The sequence below is a fragment of the Protopterus annectens genome, chromosome 3.part0 (assembly GCF_019279795.1).
Source record: "Protopterus annectens isolate FY-2018-M chromosome 3.part0, PAN1.0, whole genome shotgun sequence".
Taxonomy (NCBI): Eukaryota; Metazoa; Chordata; order Ceratodontiformes; family Protopteridae; genus Protopterus; species Protopterus annectens.
The window spans coordinates 1,438,009,442-1,438,031,742 of record NC_056731.1 but is presented as its reverse complement, the minus strand read 5'-3'; positions in this window follow the sequence as shown (position 1 = coordinate 1,438,031,742).

Genomic DNA, 22,301 nt, shown 5'->3' with positions numbered 1-22,301 from the left:
TGTGTTAATTGTGTTAAAATGTATCAACAGTGCACCCTCCTAAAATGAAAAGAAATGTACATGCATTATGGTATCTGAATTAAATGTATATGTTTTAATAGAGGATACTGGGACAGCAATGGTCAACCAGCTGGCTTATTTAAAGAAAAATAAGGGAAATGTAAATGAGCTGTTAAATCATTGAATGGCACCCTACAGTGTTAAGTAGGATGAGATATGATGGGTCTGAGACAGAGCCTTTGTTCATTAGCTCAGTGAAAAGTGAGTAGGCCTCCAGGCACTGCCATAAACATTTGAATGTGTATTGCAGCCATCTATATTCAATCCCTGTCTCATCATCAAAGGGGAATAATGTGAGAACCTACAATCAGGTGACCAGATTAGGTCATCCTGCAGCCCTCTGGAAATTATATTTTAGATATTACAAAGAGAAGTTTCAGAGCATAGAGTATTAGGTTTCGGAGCCTGACTAGGAAGACTGCTTACGTATTTCATCTTGCCTTGCCCAAGTAAGTTATTTGGGAACAGTAAATTCTTTTGTATTAGACAGGAATATAGTGAAGCTTAGTTTAGAGATTGTTTTTTCTTTATTTGTATAGGTCGGTCCATCAATTTTGTTTTCAATATTTTCTGTCATTTGAACTCTTTGGTTTACTGTGAATATATATTCAATATTTTCATGTTCTTTTATTACTTATTATTAAATATATTTAACACTTTTATTGTGGCTGGTCCTCAGTATCTAACCTTTGAGAGTACTTATATTTATTTGGTGACACTGTGTTGGCCACTCCAGAAGGCCTAGCCATTTTGGTGAACTAGAACCATTTGTGTTAGCATTAATATTGCACAGTATAATTGGAAACCCATTATTAAGAGCCACAGAGTAGCTGATTGTGAAGTGTCTGTTGTCAGTGATAACTACCTTATACTCTGGGCAGAAGGGGGTAGAGCAGGTAAACCTGTGCCAACCTTTCCCAAGTGTGTATGTGTGTGAAAATTAAATCTCTCAGTGTGTGTGTGTGTGTGTGTGTGTGTGTGTGTGTGTGTGTGTGTGTGTGTGTGTGTATGTGTGTGTGTCAGCTACTTGGGGCAGGGACATGAAGCATTGGGTTTACAGAGAGGGTGCTAAAATACTTGGCTTGGGCATTCAGCTGAGGACCTAACTCTACAGCTGTACTAGTGAGGAGTCTTATTGGGGATCTGAAGGGAAACAGATATACGGACATCTACACACTGGGCTGAGTGTGCTCCCTGTGTGCTCTTAAGGGAAAATGTACTTGATGCAGAGAGGTCTGCATCTGGAACTACTGAGTTTTTCTATTTGTATTCCAAGTGCATGTCCCTCACCAGTGTTAGTGGTGAGGATTCAGGCTCCTTGATTACTGGCCCAGTGTGGGGATGACACACAGTTGTGTCCATCACAAATTATGGTGGGTGTCACACCCCTTCCAAAAAGAAAAGCTACATTCTGACAGAGCACATCAGCAATGATTTTATTCTCAGGCTCACTGAAGGGTGCTCTACACCTCATTGACATTTTCAATCCTAAACGACAACATAATTATAATACATGATAAAAAACAATAGACCACCACTTCGAGAGAATCCTTAGTTAGGCAAGCAAAAAGTGAATAGTAGAAAGAAAACTTCGGACTCAGCACGACAATAAAATTGAAGAATTTATTGGGTAAGCGCTTTCGCGTACCTTTCAGTACGCTTCCTCAGACCATAAAAACAGTAACACAACTATGTGCTCTTATATAGCAGCTGCAGAAGCAATAATTAATTGAAACAATAAACGTAATAGGCAATTAATTAAAAGTGAGTAAAAAATGCTAGCTTAAAAATGCAGAATATTCATCAACAAAGCAACTGTGAAACAGCTATGAAAACCATGAAGGAAACTAGTAATGCTGACATATAATATGAAGAAATACATAGTAAAAACAACTAAAGTACTATAAATTTGTGTTAAAACATTTCAAGACATTCATCTGATCTGAAAGTACATATAAAATATGTGTAAGGGTATGTGTTTAAATAAATGTTAACACAATAAATTGATAAATGAACGTAAAAAATTTCTTTACATATAAAACCTTCATAGAATATAAACATGTGGCAAAGAAAATATCAAATATGCCACGGTTCAAAAATAAGCTAACCTAAACATATAATCAAGACATACAATAGCAAGTCTGTAAAGTCCGAAGTTTTCTTTCTACTATTCATATAATTATAATACACATAAGTATCACATAACTGCAAAGTAACTGTTACCAAAGAATACAGTTAAGTCATTACTGCCGAGTGCACCTCCAGGTGTTTCTGCAGTTACCTCCTACTATGCCTATAGGCATCAAGTACTGATTGTTCATATTTGCATTAATAATTCCAAAACCATGCTACATTACAAGGTATTGCTAATCAGTGAAGGCAATACCTATAGCACTGGCTAATACCTTGGCAATACTGTTCCAGGCTTCAGACTTGTATTTTGAGCCTGAATAGTCCCACTGCAGCAACTGGAGCCCATGCTCCTTAACTAGCATTCCAAGAAACACTTTGGACTTTTTGACACCCTGCTTCTGCACCCAGTAGAGCACACACTCTCCAGCAACTTCTCACATGCCTGAAATAGCTCAAGCTCAAAGTATAATGAGCATTTCCTGCTAATTGCATTTTATATTCTGATGTTTTCTCACCTATTGCATGTCTTGTTCTTACTGAGAGTGTGCACATTTTGGTTTTGCAATATTTGAAAATGTTGTGTATTGTTTACCATCATGCAAACATGGTAGCTGAGGGTGCGCCCCTGCACACATATTTGCGCAATGGTAAGTGATGCCCAGCATTAGCAAACAATGCAATTTTGAGATTATTAGGTATACAGGAACTTGTGTAAAGGTGATAGTCAAGTAAACCATGTCTACAGTTCTCATAAGGAGGTTGAGAAAACAGTTCTGTATGTTGCACTTCATTGCTATAATCTGCAATCTCACAACAGTAAAATTAAATGTTTACACCCTGTACTAGAACCCCAGACCATGTGCACTCCATACCTAAGCTTCACACTTGCTGCCATGAGATGAGTTACATCATTTGCCCTGTCTTAGTAGTTATTGTAAATTCCTCACTTTTAATAGTAGCACAACGCCACTTATTGTGTTTCCGCAATAGCCAATGTTATTAATTGAATGCATCTGGTTTATGTCTGTGGCTGTCTGGGTCCTGTCTACAACCTGGGTGGCCCATTCCTCCAGTTTGTGTGCTGTTGTGCTTGGCAAAAACCAGGTGAGCCCAACCAAACATGTTTATGCCAAGGGGTGCATCATGCAAAAACTAGCCTAAAAAAATTAATAAAATAAAAAATAAACAATAAAAATAGTGGGAGACTGTCCAGATTTTTGCAGAATATCCAGATGTTTGCATCAGATTTTTGGGATGTTCCTTGTAAAATGTGTGGTTTACTGGGAAATCACTGAAGACTGAAGTCAGTACAGAATGACATGCATTTCAGATTCATACTTCATATCCTTCAGAACATGCATGCTAACACAAAACTTATTCTTCTACCTACTTTGTAAGGTTATCAGACCAATATACTAAATATGTCCCTATATTTGGCCCTTTGTCCCACCATTAGTTTAGTGTTTGCCCAAATTTATTGTGCTGATAGATTGGGTGGTACTATCCACATTCTCAGTCTATAAGTTTTGCAGCCAGCAACACTGCTTATGTGCAGTGCTTATCATCAATATTCATGGCACGATGCTGGGTGATGCTGAGCAATGAGCACTATTGCATACATGAAACAACTCAGTGTAGGTTCTGTGCAGAACCACCACTGAGTTTATTGAATCCCGCTGTTTAACTATTATGTGAGCTTCATAGATGAAATTGTTAGTAAGCTGTTAGTAACTGTTCCACATTCTGCCTGTTTGTTACACATTATGAAAGGTAGCAGTCCCCAATTTTAGAGATGGAATGTTGAAAGATATAAATGTATCTGCTAATTTCTTTAAACATTGATTTATATCTGAAATATACTTTCATTTATTAAGCATGAAAACAGAAAGCACAGATCACCATTCAGGTATTACTCTTGATCCATCTGTGTTAATATTTCATTTAATGCAAGTTGAAATAGTAGAAGTGCATCTTCCTTCAAGTTGTTACACTTTTTTGTGTGCACAGTTTGTCTGTTTGGGAGAAGAGGTGTTATAATGATTTTTAGCGTGCACTTCTAGTGTAGATTCTACTTTCAATTACATTTTGCATGCGTGGATTGCAGTTTTAAGTAATATCCTATGAATTTTCTTTATGCAGCACAGTTTTACCATAACCTCTAAGACAGAGGCAGTACACACATAAAATTATATAAGTTGAAAGGAAGTTGTAATTTCCTTCCAGATCAACCTTCATTAAACAAACTGCAGTTACAGATAGATGCAGTATATATACTTCATAACAATGTGTGTTTTAATAATTTTCTGCTTGATAAGTGTTAAGTACATATGGGAATTATGTAGAAAGGTATACAGAAGTAAGGCAATGGGTCATGTCTCACTAAACTGTATGCTGATCATTCACTTGATATGTATGCTGATCATTCACTTGATATGCTAATTTCCACCCACCCTCCCCCACCCTTCACTCTGGATAGGATGTGGTGCCTGACCAAATTCAGCCATCTTGTATGTGTTTTTAATATTGTGGAAAAGATTACTGTTATGTGCCATTATTATACTAATAAATATTTTTCTGGCCTAAAAAAAACAAAAACATTTGTTTACAATAATTGTCCGCATGTAGTTCAAGTAATAACTAATCTAATACCTACTGCACATCAAATTATGTGGCAAAGCAATTTTTTTGTGTGTATAAATAAACACATACATACAATTATATAAGTGAAAATAATAATTCTACATTACTCATACATATGTACATTTGTATTTTGCAAACAAATATATGCATAGTTATTTATATTTTTTTACTCATACGTATGCATTGATATTTATACACAAAAGTATGCTATCACACAAGCACTCCATATTTGTATACAGATGCAGTTCTTTGTACAGATATGTTTATTCTTTCTCATGCATTATAATTATATAGCTAGATATTTTCAGTGATGACATTTATTCTAGCATATGTTTTCATTTATACAGCATTTTTGTAGTTTTTTAACCTATGTTTGATAAGATTTTTAAAAATAATACTTACAATAGATCTCTGAGACTCTTGATGTCACCTGATAACTCAGCTAGCTGGTTAAGCTCTTTCAGCACATGCGGATCAGAGCAGGTGATCTCTGTCTTGGTTGACAGGTGGCCACACATATCCTGTCAGATGTCAATGGTTTTCAAGTCTGAACCTTGTAAACACAATTCAGTCTTACCAGGGATAAATCTCTAAGAAGGTAGGCCATAAATTTGGTCTCCTTGGCAAACCAGCTTGGAGTGCAGAATTGTGGCTTCACAGGTGCTGCCATCCTTAGAAAGGAATGAATAAAGTATGAGACGTGTGGTTCACAGATTTAGTACCACTCCCTCTTGGGGTGTGACATCACTATAACCAAACCCAGTTAACAAAAATGGGCATTAGACATGGTACTGTTATCACTGGCAGGTTTGGTTTTATCAAAAATGCTTTGTCACCTACCTGTTTTTAAAGGAATACATTCATGTTTCATTTATATAATGGATAAAAGTTATTAATGAAATAATTTTTATGATAATCCTGTTACTGCTTGTGTGCTTTGCTTTTCCTACCTTTTTGAAGTATTACTCCTGAATATCAGGAAATAATAATTTATTTATGCATGCCTTCTGCAGTATAGCAATAGTATTAATGTTTTTTTGGGGCGGTTGTTTATTTATTTCTGCAGAAATACATTTTATTGTCCATCCAATACCAACCTTTAGTAAATACTGTGTGATTTGAGGAGATAATATATGCCAAATTATGATGGACATGGAGAGATTATGCTTCATGGCTGTGCAAACTGACATGTATTTCACTCCATTTTCCCTTTTCTAAACACTGTGGCCTTAAAGAATAATTGAGGTTGTCCATGCATTCCTGTGGGCTTCTGGGGATTGCTGGGTACTGCTGCAGACTTTGCCACCATCCATATCATGTTCACAACTACCCGAGATCATGCTCACAATTACCTGAAGACTGGTTACATTAATAAATTGTCTTACACGTTCACTTACTATTGCAATTTATAGGAATAAGCATAAAATATATATTTACATACAAAAGGCATAAATGACCTAGAACTTATGCAAACAAGTTTAACACCACTATATTAACTTGTGATCACTTGAATCAGATGGCAAATAATTTAGGAAACAAAATATTGTAAAGAAAGCAATAAATATTAGAAACATTACAAATTAAATCAAATAGTTCAAATTAATTTCATTTCACTGGGTTTGCTTGAAGAAATGTTTGCTTTAATGAAATAATGGAGAGATCTGGATGATTTATGTGAATCCGTAAAACTGTCATTTATAAATGGAAATACTTTATTGCAGCAATGGAAATACATAGTGAGCGATGAGAAAGATATGTTTATTATGGTACTACTTAGTGATTGTGTATACAGGGTAGAATTAAATCAGTTTCAGTGATTTAATTATGAAGTACTGAATTGTCCAGGATGATTTATTAGCACAGCATACACAGTGCTTTACTGGGAGATTTCTGAGTGTCACTGCTGAATGAAAAATGAAAGTATGAAAATAGAAAGTGATAAAGGAAGGATACAGATTCATAACAATACTTGTCTTACTGTTGTAAACATTTTCATGATGACGAAAACATTAGTTCAACAAAACCTTAGTTGGCTGGATTGAGACCCTGCATGTGTATATGAGTCTACTTTGTTTCACTGAATCTCATTTCACTGAATTTCATTTCACCCTGATCACTTCACTGAAAAATTACATATTACTGAAAACTCATTTCACTGAATCTCATTTCACTGAATTGAACCTAGTATATATGGCACTATGTAGAGTACTGTAAGGCAAGTAAAAGGTATACACCCTTTCTCCACTGTAGTGCAATCTTGGAGTTAGTATATATAGTTAGGGGGCTGTGGGGGGCAAAGCCCCCACATTATTTTTTTATATTGTATTTTACCAAAAACTTCAAAACAATACATTTTAAACAATAGACATGCATAGTTGCAACACCAGTGAATAACTCTCTCCAGAAGACAATCCCCCAGATTCAGCAAGCCCTGCACGGTGTGCAGGAACAGTACAAGAACTCCAGGAGGCAATATGTCTGCCGTGCGATCCAGGAATAAGCTGCAGAGACATGCATGAGCGCTCCTTCACTATTCCTGCATGGACTCAGATCCTGTATGCAAATTACTCCATTTGTAGGTAAAAACCATGCAAATGAGGTGAATTTGTGATCCAGGAAGCTGGTAGCCAGCCATGCAGGGCTAGTGCAATCTGCAGAAATGTACTCGGTTAGTAACCGAGTACATTTCTGCAAACTACAAAATGGAGACATGACAGCTCCAAATAAAGGGTGTATATAATGTATAAAGCATATCAATGGCCAAATATATGGTCATTGGCATGGAAAACAGTTTTAAAAAAAACTTTTATTTTATTTTAGCAGATTTCGGCTGCTTAAACATAGGACAGAGGAGCGCAAATGGGATCGGGCAAAAAATTAAAAAAAATAACCTGAAATAAGCATTCTAACCAAAATCACTATTTTGCCATTATACTCAGTGGCAGGCAGAAAACAACATGGCCAGTGAATAGTGGTTGCTAAGGGGGGAGGCTCAGTGTGGGACCTGTAACTATGCATCAGCACGCAATCCTATGCAAATGAGGGGAAAGATACTGAATCCCAGATTTCCCCTCAATGCTAGTTAGCACCCAACAGTGTAAGTGCAGGAATAGCTTGGTGCAAGCCTAGGAGTTAGCTGACATCATAGGGGGTGTGTCAGGTATACTGAAAGTAGATTGGAGTCCTGTGGCTCGGATTTGCCATTAGCTTAGCAGAGCTAAGCAAGGGGATGTGTCTGAGGCTGCCTAGCACTCTTTACATTGCCTAAGTGGGTGTGCGTGCCACGCACTGGGTTTTATAGGAAAATAAAAGTAAACCAGGAAATAGCAGCTCTGTGTACATTTGAGCACTGTGTTTGTGCGGCGCACCCCCAGGCTTATACAGGAAGACAATGAGAAGGGAAAACAGTAGTAGGAAAATAATCAAGGAGAAGTAGCATAGCTGGCAGATGAAATGTATCAGAATCAGCCATTTGCACAGGCAACAGACCAGCCCAGCCCAGAACACTACTATAAACTATGCAAATACCTCTCCCTCTGGTGTTTCCCACATACTCTTCACCACTGGTGTATACAAGCCGGGAAATTTTAACAAACAAAAACAACAAAATGATAGGAGCTGCAGTAGTTATCATACATCAACATGTGGAAGAGGCTGAGGATGGTAAGGATGAGAATGCTGTCGACCAATCCACAGTGAGGAAACAGAGATGGAGAATAGTGTACAGACTACCAGGGGCTACATTAGCTGGAGATAGTGGAGCACTATAGGGTGGACAGGGACCTCCTACAGCAAATTGTTGAGCTGTGCCAGCCACGCCTGACACACAGAACCAACAGAGGGGATCCCATCCCAGTGGATACCAAGGTATGTGTAGGCCTAGGAATACTAGCCACAGGTCCCTTGCAAAGGCCAACTGTGGATATCATGGGGATCTCACAGGCATCAGCATCCAGGGTCCTCCACCAGTTCCTGGATGACATGTCAGCACATGCCGGTGAGCATGTATATTTCCCCAACACCAGTGAGGCATTGGACAAAAATATGCATCTCTTCAACCAAATAGCAGAATACCCCAAGGTAGTGGGTGCTATAGACTGCATGTACATATGCATCAAAGCACCACCCAGTGAGCAGGATAGGGTTTACATCAACAGCAAAGGCTTCCCCTCCATCAACTGCCAGGTCGTGTGCAATGCCCAGGGCATTATAATGAATGTGTGTGCTGGCTGCCCTGGAAGCTATTAAGATTCCCACATCTGGCATCTGACACAGCTGTACCAGAGATTTGCTAATGGGGACATCCCTTACAGTCACCTAGTGGGGGATGCTGGTTACGCACTGGAGCCTTGGCTGATGATACCCATAAGAAATGTACACACACCCGAACAAGAACTCCATAATGAGGCACACGCACAGACTAGAATTATAATAGAGCGTGTGTTTGGGATGCTCAAGTCACGGTTCCGGTGCCTGGACACATCCTGTGGAGCCTTGCAGTACTCACCAGCTTGTCATCTTATGTGCTATGTTACACAATATGATCCTGTGGAAACAGCTGCAGCAGGAACAGCATGGGGCAGGGCCACACAGCCCCCCCACCATTGCCAAGGCCTGCATAGGCACAGAGTGACTCAGAGGAGGAACAACCTGAGCCTGCCCCAGTAAGCAGAAGGAGGCATGCTCAGTATGCCCTGGCCTTGGCAAAGAGGCAACACATAGCACATACATGGACACAGTAGGGACCCAGGGAATGACACCTCTTTCTGACTTATACATACAGTAAAAGGGATGCCAAACATGACACTACATGTGCTCAACCATGTATAGGTAATGTCCTATGTGCATCCAACATAGGCAGCCCCCCAGCACCATCCTCAATACTGGCACACCCACAAGGTAAGTCACTCTCCTTACCAATTGCTGAATAGAGTAGTATGTGTTGTTATTTGTATCTATGGTATGGATGTGAGCATGCAAGGGAATCGGGTGGCTGAATGGGATGCCAGCAGATAGTAGACACCTATAGTGGTAGCATGAGATCTGTAGCAAATACTGGTCTCACCATAGTAGCCAGTACTACACATGGTGACAAAACCCACTGCAGGAAATGTGCTGGGCCACATGTGTGTCCATATGACACACACATGCCAGTCAGGGAGGTTCACATACCCAACAACAGTCTCAGCCAGCAGGACAGGTGTAGACAAACACAAACAAAGGCTGTGCTAAGGCCTCTGAATGATGGCTATGGGTAACCTCCCCCCCAGGCCTACACAGACAGACTACACCAGGTCAGGCAGTGGGTGTTAGTTCTGAAGGGTAAGAAGTCAGAAACTGATATGTAGGACAATCAAACCTAAGACCTGTAGTACACTGATATGCCTCTTGTCAGCATAATAGGTTAGAATACAGAATGAAATGGAGTACCTGACATACCAGTACAGTCATAGCAAATGTTTCAGGTGTGCTGCCCCCCAATTCTATGTAGAAATATAGTAACAGTCAGGTGTGCCCCCCCCCCAATCCTATGTAGAAATGTCGTAACAGTCTGGTGTGCCCTCCCAATCTGATGTAGACATGTTGTAACAGTCAGGTGTGCCCCCCCCAATCATATGTAAAATGTAGAAACAGTCAGATGTGCCCCCCAATCCTATGTAGAAATGTAGAAACAGTCAGGTGTGCCCCCAATCCTATGCAGACATGTAGTAACAGCCTGGTGTGCCCCCCAGTCCGATGTAGACACGTTGTAACAGTCAGGTGTGCCCCCCTCCAATCCGATGTAGAAATGTAGTAACATGTATGTGTAGGTATAATACCAGTGGAGCACAGATTCCCTGAGGTGGCCAAGGTAGCAGAATAGATTGTATCATTGGTACAATATGCAGGTATGCGTGTGTTAGGTTGGTGTGTGTTTCATATTATGTGAGAGTGGTCAGTATGTATGCATGATGAGGTTTGATCTGGTGGACATTGGCCAGTACCGCTGATAACAGGGCCAAGTTCTCACAACTGCAGTGCCAAACACAATGCTCCCCAGTATAACACATTCTAAGCCATTGTAAATGTATGGAGGTAATATGTGTCACCATCTGAAAGATGAACATGGCATGACTGCTGGGCCAGATATACAAGCAGTACACAGGAGAAAGTACCCCAGACAGACATTGTATAATGTGCAATCATGAAATGGATGCACCCTTGGAATTGTACTTACAGGTTTGCATCACATTATCTGGGCTTGTAGTAGGGAATACCAATGTCATCTGGCCAAACACTTGCAGATAACAAAGGTCATAGGAATGATGTATTGAGAAACTGCTGATGTCCCTGCACAAGCCAGCATAAGTGGAATCTCCCATGCATATCTGTGAGTCAGATGCAAGTAGTGTCTATAGCACACATGCACCCAGCTCACCCAACCACCACCCACAGGTACCTCTCCGGTCTTATCCCTGCTGTTGAGAATGAGTGCAATATGACTGCCATCTGTGTATGGCAATAGTGAAAGAATGCAGCATGCAGTGTAGGTGTCCTATGTAGGTGTATCCCTAGCTGTAAGCTGCCAGCATCCATACCACCTGTTTAATACTTACAGAAAGTATGGACATGAATGCCTAGCACACCTACCCTGTCACCCCAGGAGACTATACTGTATGGCAGTCTGGTACTGTAGGACTGACGGAATGCAACAGCCTGCCGCATTTGGCCTGCATAACTAACAAATGGCCTACAGTCCTCTACCAAAGGCCTGCGTCTCACCCGTACTAACAATGTATGTTATGTCATGGACTCCCAAATAACAACATAACACAGTCCACAGAACCCATATGCAAAGCCATGTGGACAAACCACAATAACATGTAAACCATGTCTCACTGCATGAACTGCGGACCAACACATTGCTGTGATTAGGTGCTAACTATAGGGAAAGTATTAGAAAATGTTTGCATAATGTATGGAAGAGGATAGAATAATGAGGGTGGGGTGGGAGCATGGGCAGCATGGAATGTGTGAAGTCCGAAACACAGCCGTGTGCACATACTATCCCTGGCTGCAAACACAAAAATGAGTGGCTATAAATCTGTCCGTACACCACAATGGGGTAATGTCCTGACCTATGACCCCTGCCTCTGGGTAACTTGCATGAATCTGTCTCGTCAATGGATGTACAATTATGGGATCCTCTGCCACCACTGTACCAAGGTGCTGAACCGGTTACACAGACCTAGCAGCAAGTGTCTGCAGCTCCCCCTCCAGAATGGCATTAGTGTGCAGGAATATGTAAGGGTTTGACCACAATACTGGGCACAGCCGCATTCACTCCGTGTTCCCCAGGACATCACTATGAGCAAAAATGTCTACCTGACAGTACTTGAGGACACAAAACATCACAGTGTATAACACTGCACATGTCTAAACATCTCTGCTAACACCAGAACCATGTAGCAGAAGCAGCACAGACACAATTACCTACAGCACCCACTATCCCTTGCCCAGTTTGACCCCATATTGCCAAATGATCTACATATATCCTGCAGAAACAGTTTTCTAGCTGTAGGTGTAGAACACAAAAGTCTGCACTGGAGTACGATCTACCTGGAATGGATCCACACATTCAATACAGAAGGGCATACTGGGCATGCTCCCACACTTAAAGAAATGAAGCCCATGTCTGGCAACCACAGTGGACCATACATATATGACAGTTGCAGATGTTAGTGCATACACTCCTTAGAATGCACCAGACATGCTTTGCACACACATTCGATAGGAATGCACACATATATCAAAGGACAACACACTATAATATGCCAAAAGTAGAAATACATAGATGTATGGAAGAGACTGACAGTGACAAAGAGCCTTCTGTCAAGAGGCATGTCCCACACAGCCAAATGGTTACAACCTCATGATGTGTAAATGTCACTCAACGTAGAAAGTAGCCACTGGTATCCCTCAGTGTTATAGATTCTGTGGTGCTAGTGCTAACTGTGCAACATGACTGCACAAGACAGTAGTCATCTAGCAGTTGTATACACTTACCTGCGAAATATAAACCGGTGTGTGCCTGAGTGTGGTGTGTCTACCTCTAGATAAATGGGTTATGGCCCATGCACGAACACTGCCCTCCCCATAGCCCTACTATGGCAAGAATGCTGATGTCAGTCACTGTGAAATACACCTTTGGGGAAGGGATAACCCAGTAATCTCTGTGGTGTATCCTATAACTGTGTAATGCTTTAGTGTGATAAACTAGTTAGGTAGGAGTTCTAATCCCAAACATGGTGTATGTGTGTGTGTGTGTGTGTGTGTGTGTGTGTGTGTGTGTGTGTGTGTGTGTGTGTGTGTGTGTGTGTGTGTGTGTGTGTGTGTGTGTTTGTCATTCATATCCTGTGTGTAGGTGGCTGTGAGTGTGTAACAACTGGACTCATTGTGGAGCAGGTTTTGCAAATTTCGTATATGGTGAGCCTATTATATGTCACAATGTCCACCTTACAATGATAACAGATGTCAAATAGCTGAGAGGCTGGGGTGCCAATCCATACCCCTACATGTGACATCAAGGCCTGGCAAACAAAGTAAGCAACCCTTGTATTACCCAGAGAACACTCTCAACCCATGTGTCATACACAAGCACACTTGCCTAGGCAACAACCGCTTTGTTGGTAGTACCCTGCATATTGCCCACAGATAGTAACCATGGTGTGATTGCAGTGGACTACAGAGGGCATGGTACCCTGTCCCATCACTACAATAGGCACATAATTGCAGACAGTGCGCCTTCACTTTGTTCCCCACTGGATGCCTGCAACAACTATAGTGCCATCAAATGTGACCCACAAAGGACATACCATGCCTTAAATACATGCCCTGTATGGACAGATACCACTGACACCAGGGAATACCTGTATCATGCTATCAATGTAGGTGCAGGGTCAGCCTGGTGTCCATTATCAGTTTCTGCCACATGGGGCCAGGACTGGCACATCTGATGACAACAATCTGTGTACATAACATGGGCCAGACAGCCCAGGTACAGTTCCACATGTCACTGAACATACATGTGGGATGTGTGCACATCCCGGACACCGTCCATGTCATGTTCTATAGAACACATACATGGCAAGCATTGCACAGCACTGGCCACACACAATAGCAACCCAGGTGACTGGATGGTGAATACAATACCCACCTGTGTGGGCCAATCCAGACACTACACCCCTGAGCCACACTGCAGATCATTGCCATGTGGCCTGATGCCAAGGTATACCCTTCACCTAGCCTTGTACAGCCTTTTGGCACAGTCAACCACTACACACCCGTGAAGCAATGCACCCATGCATGTCATTCTGGCACCCTTTGTCTGTGTGTGGGGAGTATGATGCTTTTGACACATTCACACTCACTTTAACTCCAATTGGCCTACTGAAGCATGCTGTCTGATGTCAGACACCTTCACATACCCTTTGCCCATATAACATCCGGATAACCCCTGTGGTGCATGTGATACCTGCACATTACTGTATTGTGGCAAACTAGGTAGTTAGGAAGTCTATTACTAACCCTGCCAAGTGTGTCAATGTGTGTGAGTCCCTGAGAAAGTATGGCTGTGTTGATGTTGACACCTGTTCATGTGGACAGGCACATGTACTACACCTACCTTATCACTACTATATCATTGTTGCAGATGTCACTCACCATCAGATCTATCTTTGGACAGCTCCCAAATATGTAAGCTATGTGGCGCCTGCAATAACTGCATAGACATGTGATAGCAATACATAGTCAGGTAGGTAGGTACTGGTAGGTGTGTGACACAAGCATGTTTAGGTTTTACTCTCCCACCCCATCCCTGACTTACTTTGACTCTGTCTGTCTCTCTTATTACCTCTTTGGTGGATGTGGAGAAGTACACCTGCTTTGCTTAGGTAGCAGCTTGTGTTTTGTAAGTGATTCTCATGATCAGCTGATGGCATCTGCACAAATTGCAGTCCCCCTCTAGCTGATTGCATGTGGAGAGCTGTGGTAACATTCCCATAGCCAATTGCATGGAAACACACTCCAATATCTAGGAACATCATGTTAGTGTTGTCTTTTCATTCACTGTGAGCAGGACCTAAATGTGGTGTTTGGTAAATAGCATCACAGATGGCATTGGGATTTATCTCTAACACCATACACTTTGAAAGCAGGCCAACAGACAGGAGGGAGATGTGCTAGATATGACTACAGAATGTAAGTGTTGCTATTCTGCATTTCGAGTAATGTTGGTTTAACAGGGTGTGTGTGGATATGGCTGGTCTACATGATGTAATACCTGTCATGACAGTGTTATGTGTTTGAGGAAACTCCCATCTGTAGGGTTATTTGCAGACTGGGCAGTGTGTGGAGCCTTTTGTTTCTTGTGTTACTCACAGAACACCTATCTGAGAACTGCAGAAGCATAATGTGAGGATTGCAGTCAGTACATGGTGACAGCCATGAGAGTTACTGACTTCATATCCCTCATAGGACATATGTCACAACAAACCCTGGTACAACAGTAAACGTATGAGGTTATCACAGCAACATGCCAATATTGGGCCAGTGTTTGTAGCTCCAGCCACAAATCTGTCAACCTTTGTACACATGTCATGCAGTAAGAGGTGCATATGTTCTGTACACCATTATTTATTGACATCATACCTGATAACAAGCCAGTAAGATATCAGACTGCTAGACATGTTATGTATAGTAGGGGTTGTTTCTGAGGACCTAACTTGGGCATTCTGCAGTTGTGTGTATAGTACTGGGGTCTGTGTACTTATGGTGATTGTCAACAGTATGTGTATTGTGCATATGTACCTTGAGTTGTGCACAAACTGTGGTAGATGCCATTATTCTTGGTCCTGTTCTGGCTGATGTTACATGCTGCTCTAGTGTATGGTACCATATTGGCTCACATGTCTGTAGGGCTAGACACACACGGGTCCCATACCACAGACAGGCATCGGACCACACTGTGTCATGACCCAGTGTCTGTAGGTTTAGTGTGTGAGTGGCACATATAAGGATGGTGTTTATCAGTCAGTCCATATAGTGTCATGTTAAGCTTGCCTACCATATGTGGCTGTGGCTGTGTTCACACTGGTTGTGGGTATGCATTATCTCACAGGTGTCTGTTACTCTGTGCTGTGACATGTGTGTAGAGCATGCTATAATCACAGGTACATGTGTATTCCCCCCATACAAAATGTAATCCAGTATTCTGGCATTCTGCCTGTAGTTTGCAAAGTGCTTCGTGACATGCCTAGCAGCCTAGTGTAATTACCCAATGTGCTGTTATGTCCAGTTATTTGCAAGGCATACTGCTGCCAGGCCACTATAACTGTTGTCTATTTCTGACAAAGCAGTGGGATTCTGTACAGATGTATGTCACTAACTACTGGGTAGTATGTGGCCATGTGACCTCTGCACCACCAGGTATTATGTGTCAGGTCAGACTGGCGTGTGTGAATGCATAAACTGTGTGGGCATATGTAGTCCAGTATTTATGTGATATACCCATGTACATGGCTATTAACATCCACATTGTGAGGCGTGGTCAACATGTCTCACATGAAGGGGATTTGTGTAAACCTCTGGACTGACCACAGAGTGCCAGACTGTCCACATATATTGGTCATATCTCTGCTGTAGTCCACAGGATCATTACGGTGCTAGCAGTGGTACTGTACTATGATATCCATAGGATTTCTGTCAGTAGCAAATGGCGCACATGTCAAAAGCAGATGTGAACTCCACACACACATGTCTGTTAAGACAATCCCTGTTACAGTAGCAACAGTCTATATATATACCTGAAATACATACATGACATTCCCTTGCACTAAGAGGTTGTGATTATTGATACTGAGGTAGGACTTCACTCCATGTTTTGGACATATGGAAAGCATGTGTATATATATATATATATATATATATATATATATATATATATATATATATATATATATATATATATATATATAGATATATATATAGATGTATATATAGATGTATACACATATACATATCTACAAACATATATATATATATATATATATATATATATATATATATATATATATATATATATATGTAAATATACATATAAACACTCAAATATATATACACAGCAATATATGTCTACACATACGCAGATATATAGCTACATATGCACACATAAATATGGATAGCTACAGATATATTGACATAAATAGGTATATCTGATTAGATATGTATGCACATATAGTTATATATATATATATATATATATATATATATATATATATATATATATATATATATATATATATATATATCAACATAAATAGGTATATCTGTACACATAGGATGTGTATACATATATATCTACACACACACACACACATATATATATATATATATATATATATATATATATATATATGTATGTATATACAAAGATATCTGCAAATGGCCATACATATGATGCACTTTACAGATGTGTAGACATACATATGTATGAATATATATGTGTATGTACATGTAGACATATATCAACATATGCATGTGTATATATCCATATCCCTGTCAGGTGTAAACATCACGGTTGCGTATACCTTCCCAGATGTATCTCACTGTATGTATCTGATATGTGTATATGCAGCTATAACAACATATGTGGTGCAGCAGTAATATCAATAACAAGTACTACACAATTGTGGAAGTCAAAGCAATTGTTCAATACTATTCAATATGTGTAGTGGCAGATATATTTGAAAAGCAACAGCTGTCTTCACAGCTGTCATGGCGTGGTGGTTAACTGTTGTGACTCTAGTGTACATGGTCCTGGGTTCAATACCTGCAAGAGCTGTTTATTTTGTTGCTGGGCAGGACAAGGGCTGCTGGATACAGAGCAGTTTAGGCAGTTTTGAGCAGCTTTAAGTGTATTTGCGCGGGTTTGTGTGAAGCTAAGCGGTGCTAAGCTACGGTTAAATGTATGGGCACTTACACCATGTAAGCTTCGCTTACCAGTGCACAAATCTGCTTAGCTGTTAAATTGCAGCAATGCTGACACCTGCTAAGCATGGCTCAGCCCTGGTAACCAGTGCTCACATCCCAGTTTGATAATATAGCAGGGTAATGACATCTGTAATAAGTGTATGTAATGCCATATACAATACATGTGTCTATGTGCTGTCATTACAGTAGCAAGGGGTGTGAGTGTCATGTCTGGGACATACAAGTATATAAGACCTGTACAGCACTGTTATCCATGTGAATGTGTTACATACAAGGGTAGTAACTCAGGTTATGTGCGGTCACACTGGCATGTAGTATATCATGGCTGTACTACTGTTGAGAGTGCTTTACCAGTCAAGAGTAGAGTGCTAAATGTAGTACTGACAGCAAGCACACCTGCAGGCATAGCTGGACTCTGAGGCCTCACTCTCATGTTCCTGGTATGTGAGCTGTGTCACAGTATATATCCCCTACTGGATAATGATCTGACATGTGGAATGTAACTGTAGACTACTGTCTGTACAGCACATGTCAGTGAGGGCTTCCAACATGTAGTAATGGCATACATATTGTTGTCAAACGTCTATCTGTCAACACATTCATCCTGCTGCAAAGCAACTTGCCAAGCTGATGTCTATCAGTCCCTGTATAGATGTACAGATGGCAGGTATCCAGCTTGGATACATGCAGGCAACCTATGCTTGACTGACACTGACATGTCTGCCCAGCTGTGTTATAACTGGCACATATAGGAGACAACACCCTGTACGCACCACATGCCATGGGTACCTCCACTAAACTACCACAGTCAACAGAACATGCTTGGGTACAGGTCTCCATCACAGACACTAATCATGTGTTGTAATGCATGTTGCATCCATGTCAACTGGATCACCTCAGTGGCCATGTGCAGGAGGCACCCAGAGGATTGGCTGATGCATGTCACTCTCACCCTGAGGGTCACCACAAGGGTGTCTGTCAACAGATTGCCTGCTGGTACATGGCAGGTCTCATGATACCACTGTACACACATCCCCTACACTACCCATCTCTCCATGGACAATAGTCAGGTACACACCTATGACCACCTGCAGTGATGCACCCCAGTACTGACACGTGTACATGTGCATTACTGAGGATAGGAGTAAATGTGTGTCAGTACACCTGTAGTTAGGAATACCATGAGGGCCTTCACAACCACTGCAACACCCATTGACATAGTAAGATGTGGCTGCTGCTGTATCGGACATTACATGTACCCTGTTACACTCCTCTCCATAATGGCTACATGAGCCTTGCAGCATGAGCACAACAGTGTTGTAGAAATGGGTCAATAGGCATGGGATACCCATTGAGTTCTGGCAAGTGTGAGTACGTGTGCATGTCTGTATATTTGTAGGGTACAGCATTCTGAGGCCACATACTCCTATTACAATACCCTTTGCTACATAGTTGTATGGATAGTTTTGTTGCTGCCCATAGGTGAGGTATGACAATGCAACACCCTACTATGCCTGTGGCATGTGCATTAGATGCATATCCCTGCAGTACCACTGTTGGGATATATAATGGGTTGTATTGCAGTCGTGTGTAATGTGTGATGGTGGGTATGTCAGAGTTTCATCATGGGTTCCAGTGAGTACAATATCCACTGTGGGATGTGGGTGCTGTGTACACTGTCATTACACCATGGTACACCCGGTATATGTCCCATGTGCCACAGTATGGTGACCAGTGTCACCGTCAACCATACAGGTGACTGATACCACAATCCAGCTCATTTATACATGTGCTGTGTGCAGCCTACCTGTAACACATTGGACACACTGACAAGTTAGTTAGCACCGATAGGCCCAGGTCTCTCGGATGTGTGTCTGCCTGTTATGTGTTTGTTAATGTGCATATGATGGTATGTCACACTATGTATTGTCCATATACAACCATTACATCCCCCATTACCATACTGTACATGTCTAGGAATGTTCTGCATGTAACAGGTAACCTGGAGCACACCTCACCCTAAACGCTGTGTGGTGTGTGCAATGGAAGCCACACACTTTAGTAGCACTACATACCTAGGTAGGGGTCCAGTCCCAGTGTCGCCAAGTAAGAGAGTGCATGTATGTGGATGGGTCTACATCAGGTTGCTGATTATATATGTCCCAGTGAGTCACCTGTCCATGTGGCACAGGCAATAACTGTTATACAAACCTGTGACATGTCTTCAACTGTACCCTGGATATGTCACAGCCATGGTGTTACCACAGTGCCATATCCCTTGTGGAACATAACTGCAGACCATCCTCCTGCTGACACATGTACACCTACGACACAAATGGATAACATTATGGAGACCACAATCACCCAGTGTTACTAACAGCTATAATGCATCATTGCTGGACAGCTACACTACCTGACATGTATACATTAAACAAACTGCTGGAGGTAAAAACAACGAACTAGTGAAGAAGGCAATGAGAGTAGTAAGCAAACCAACAATGTTTAATTAAGAAGCAAACACTCACAAGGTACTAAAAAGTACACACAAACTGCAAACCAATGATAAATATAAAGCGCTTTTCATCCTGCTCACTAGCAGGACTTCTTCTGAAGAATTCCTGCTAGTGAGCAGGATGAAAAGTGCTTTATTTTTATTGTTGGTTTGCAGTTACTTTTAGTACTGTAGTCTTTGCTTCTGGATTAAACATCGTTGGTTTGCTTACTACTCTCATTGCCTTCTTCACATGTATACATTAAACATTACTCCTGACAACATGTTACACTGCAGTACCTTGGTACACTGCAGTACAGTCATCGTGTGCATCAGAACCATATTAGCCTGTCCCTGCAGCAATGTTATGGATGACAGGGATGTGACACAGGTATCATCATATGCACAGGGTATGTTGTTGGCTTGCCAGAGTCCGAGGGTGGGCCACACATTTGATACAATGTCTGTGGGTGAGGGGTGTAATTAGTTGAAGTGGGTGTGGTGATGTGAAGTGTGTTGGTATGGGGTTACCCTAGGTGTGTCCGTATAGTGTGTGGGTATACATGCACACAGTTCTGCCATGTGGCTGCCCTATACAGGTGTTTTTTGGATAGCTGCAGACCATACCTGGCAGGGTGTGCAGTTCACCACCTCCATCCATGGACATGCAGACTGTGCCTGCCAGGGATTCCATGGGTACATCCAGGTACAGGCCTCGATGTGCTACTCTCCCTTGATGATGACAGATGTCCACTGGAACCAGGTCCCTCCTGGGACTTGCCAGGGACACGTGCACGTGGCCTGCTGTGATGTGGTGTGGACAGCACCCCCCTGCAGTGCTGGGGCAGGTACTGCCACTACGGGAGTGCCTTGGTGTCCTAGCATGTTCACGTTGACTGCCAGCTGTTGGTGTTTCTGGCCTACGTCCACGCGGCTGTCACTGCACTCCCACCACATGTTCAAGCACAGACAAACCATGGTCAATGAGGCCCAACATTTCACCCAACCATCTATCCATGACCTCAGTATAATCACGGAGGGCACCAGACAGCTCATGGAAGTTGTCGCTTGCAGATGTGAAAGCAGCCCTCTGCAGCATCAGGCCATGTCTGGTGTACAGTTCCATACATGCCTGCACCCCCATGACAGTCTGACACATGCGCCTGGTGGTGCCAGTTGTGGCACTTCTGCCAAGGCATGATGACCAGTGGCCCAACCACGAGCACCCCGGTACATTTGCTTATGTGGTGCCCTGCCTGACATCTGGCTATGCCTGCTGTGACCAGACACAGTAGGTATAGATACCACACTCACCTGTGCACTGCCAAAAACTGCCAACTGTCCTTCTGCTATGGCCATGGGTGATGGGGTATGTCTAGGAACTGTATCTGTGTGCGTGGTTGGGGTGGCTAAGAGGGTGATGTCAAACAATGGCGCAGTTTTGGCCCCTGACAACCCCGCCTGTGCTTCATCAGTACTATCATCATCTTTGGTGTCTGTATGGACACCAATATCAGATTGCATGCAGGAGGGACCCTGACAAACCTTGCCACCTGTGAGGGAATACAAGAAATGCACTTTAAGACCTGTATAGCATTGCATAACAGTACACACACACACACACAGACACACACACACACACAGACACACACACACACACACACACACACACACACACACACACACACACACACACACACACACACACACATTCCACCTTAATACCTACCTGTCCCTGATTTTATGGAAAGTCCCGCGTTTATTCACATAAGTTCCCCATCCTGCATCACACTTGGTAACATACACTCATTAATACCACTCATTAATGTATCATTCCTCTAAATGCTTAGATGAGTGGTCACAGCACAAGACCTGTTACTCCATTATATTCTTGACATGAGTGGAGTAGGTTTTACATGGCCTTGCTGCTGTCATTCAGTGTTCACCC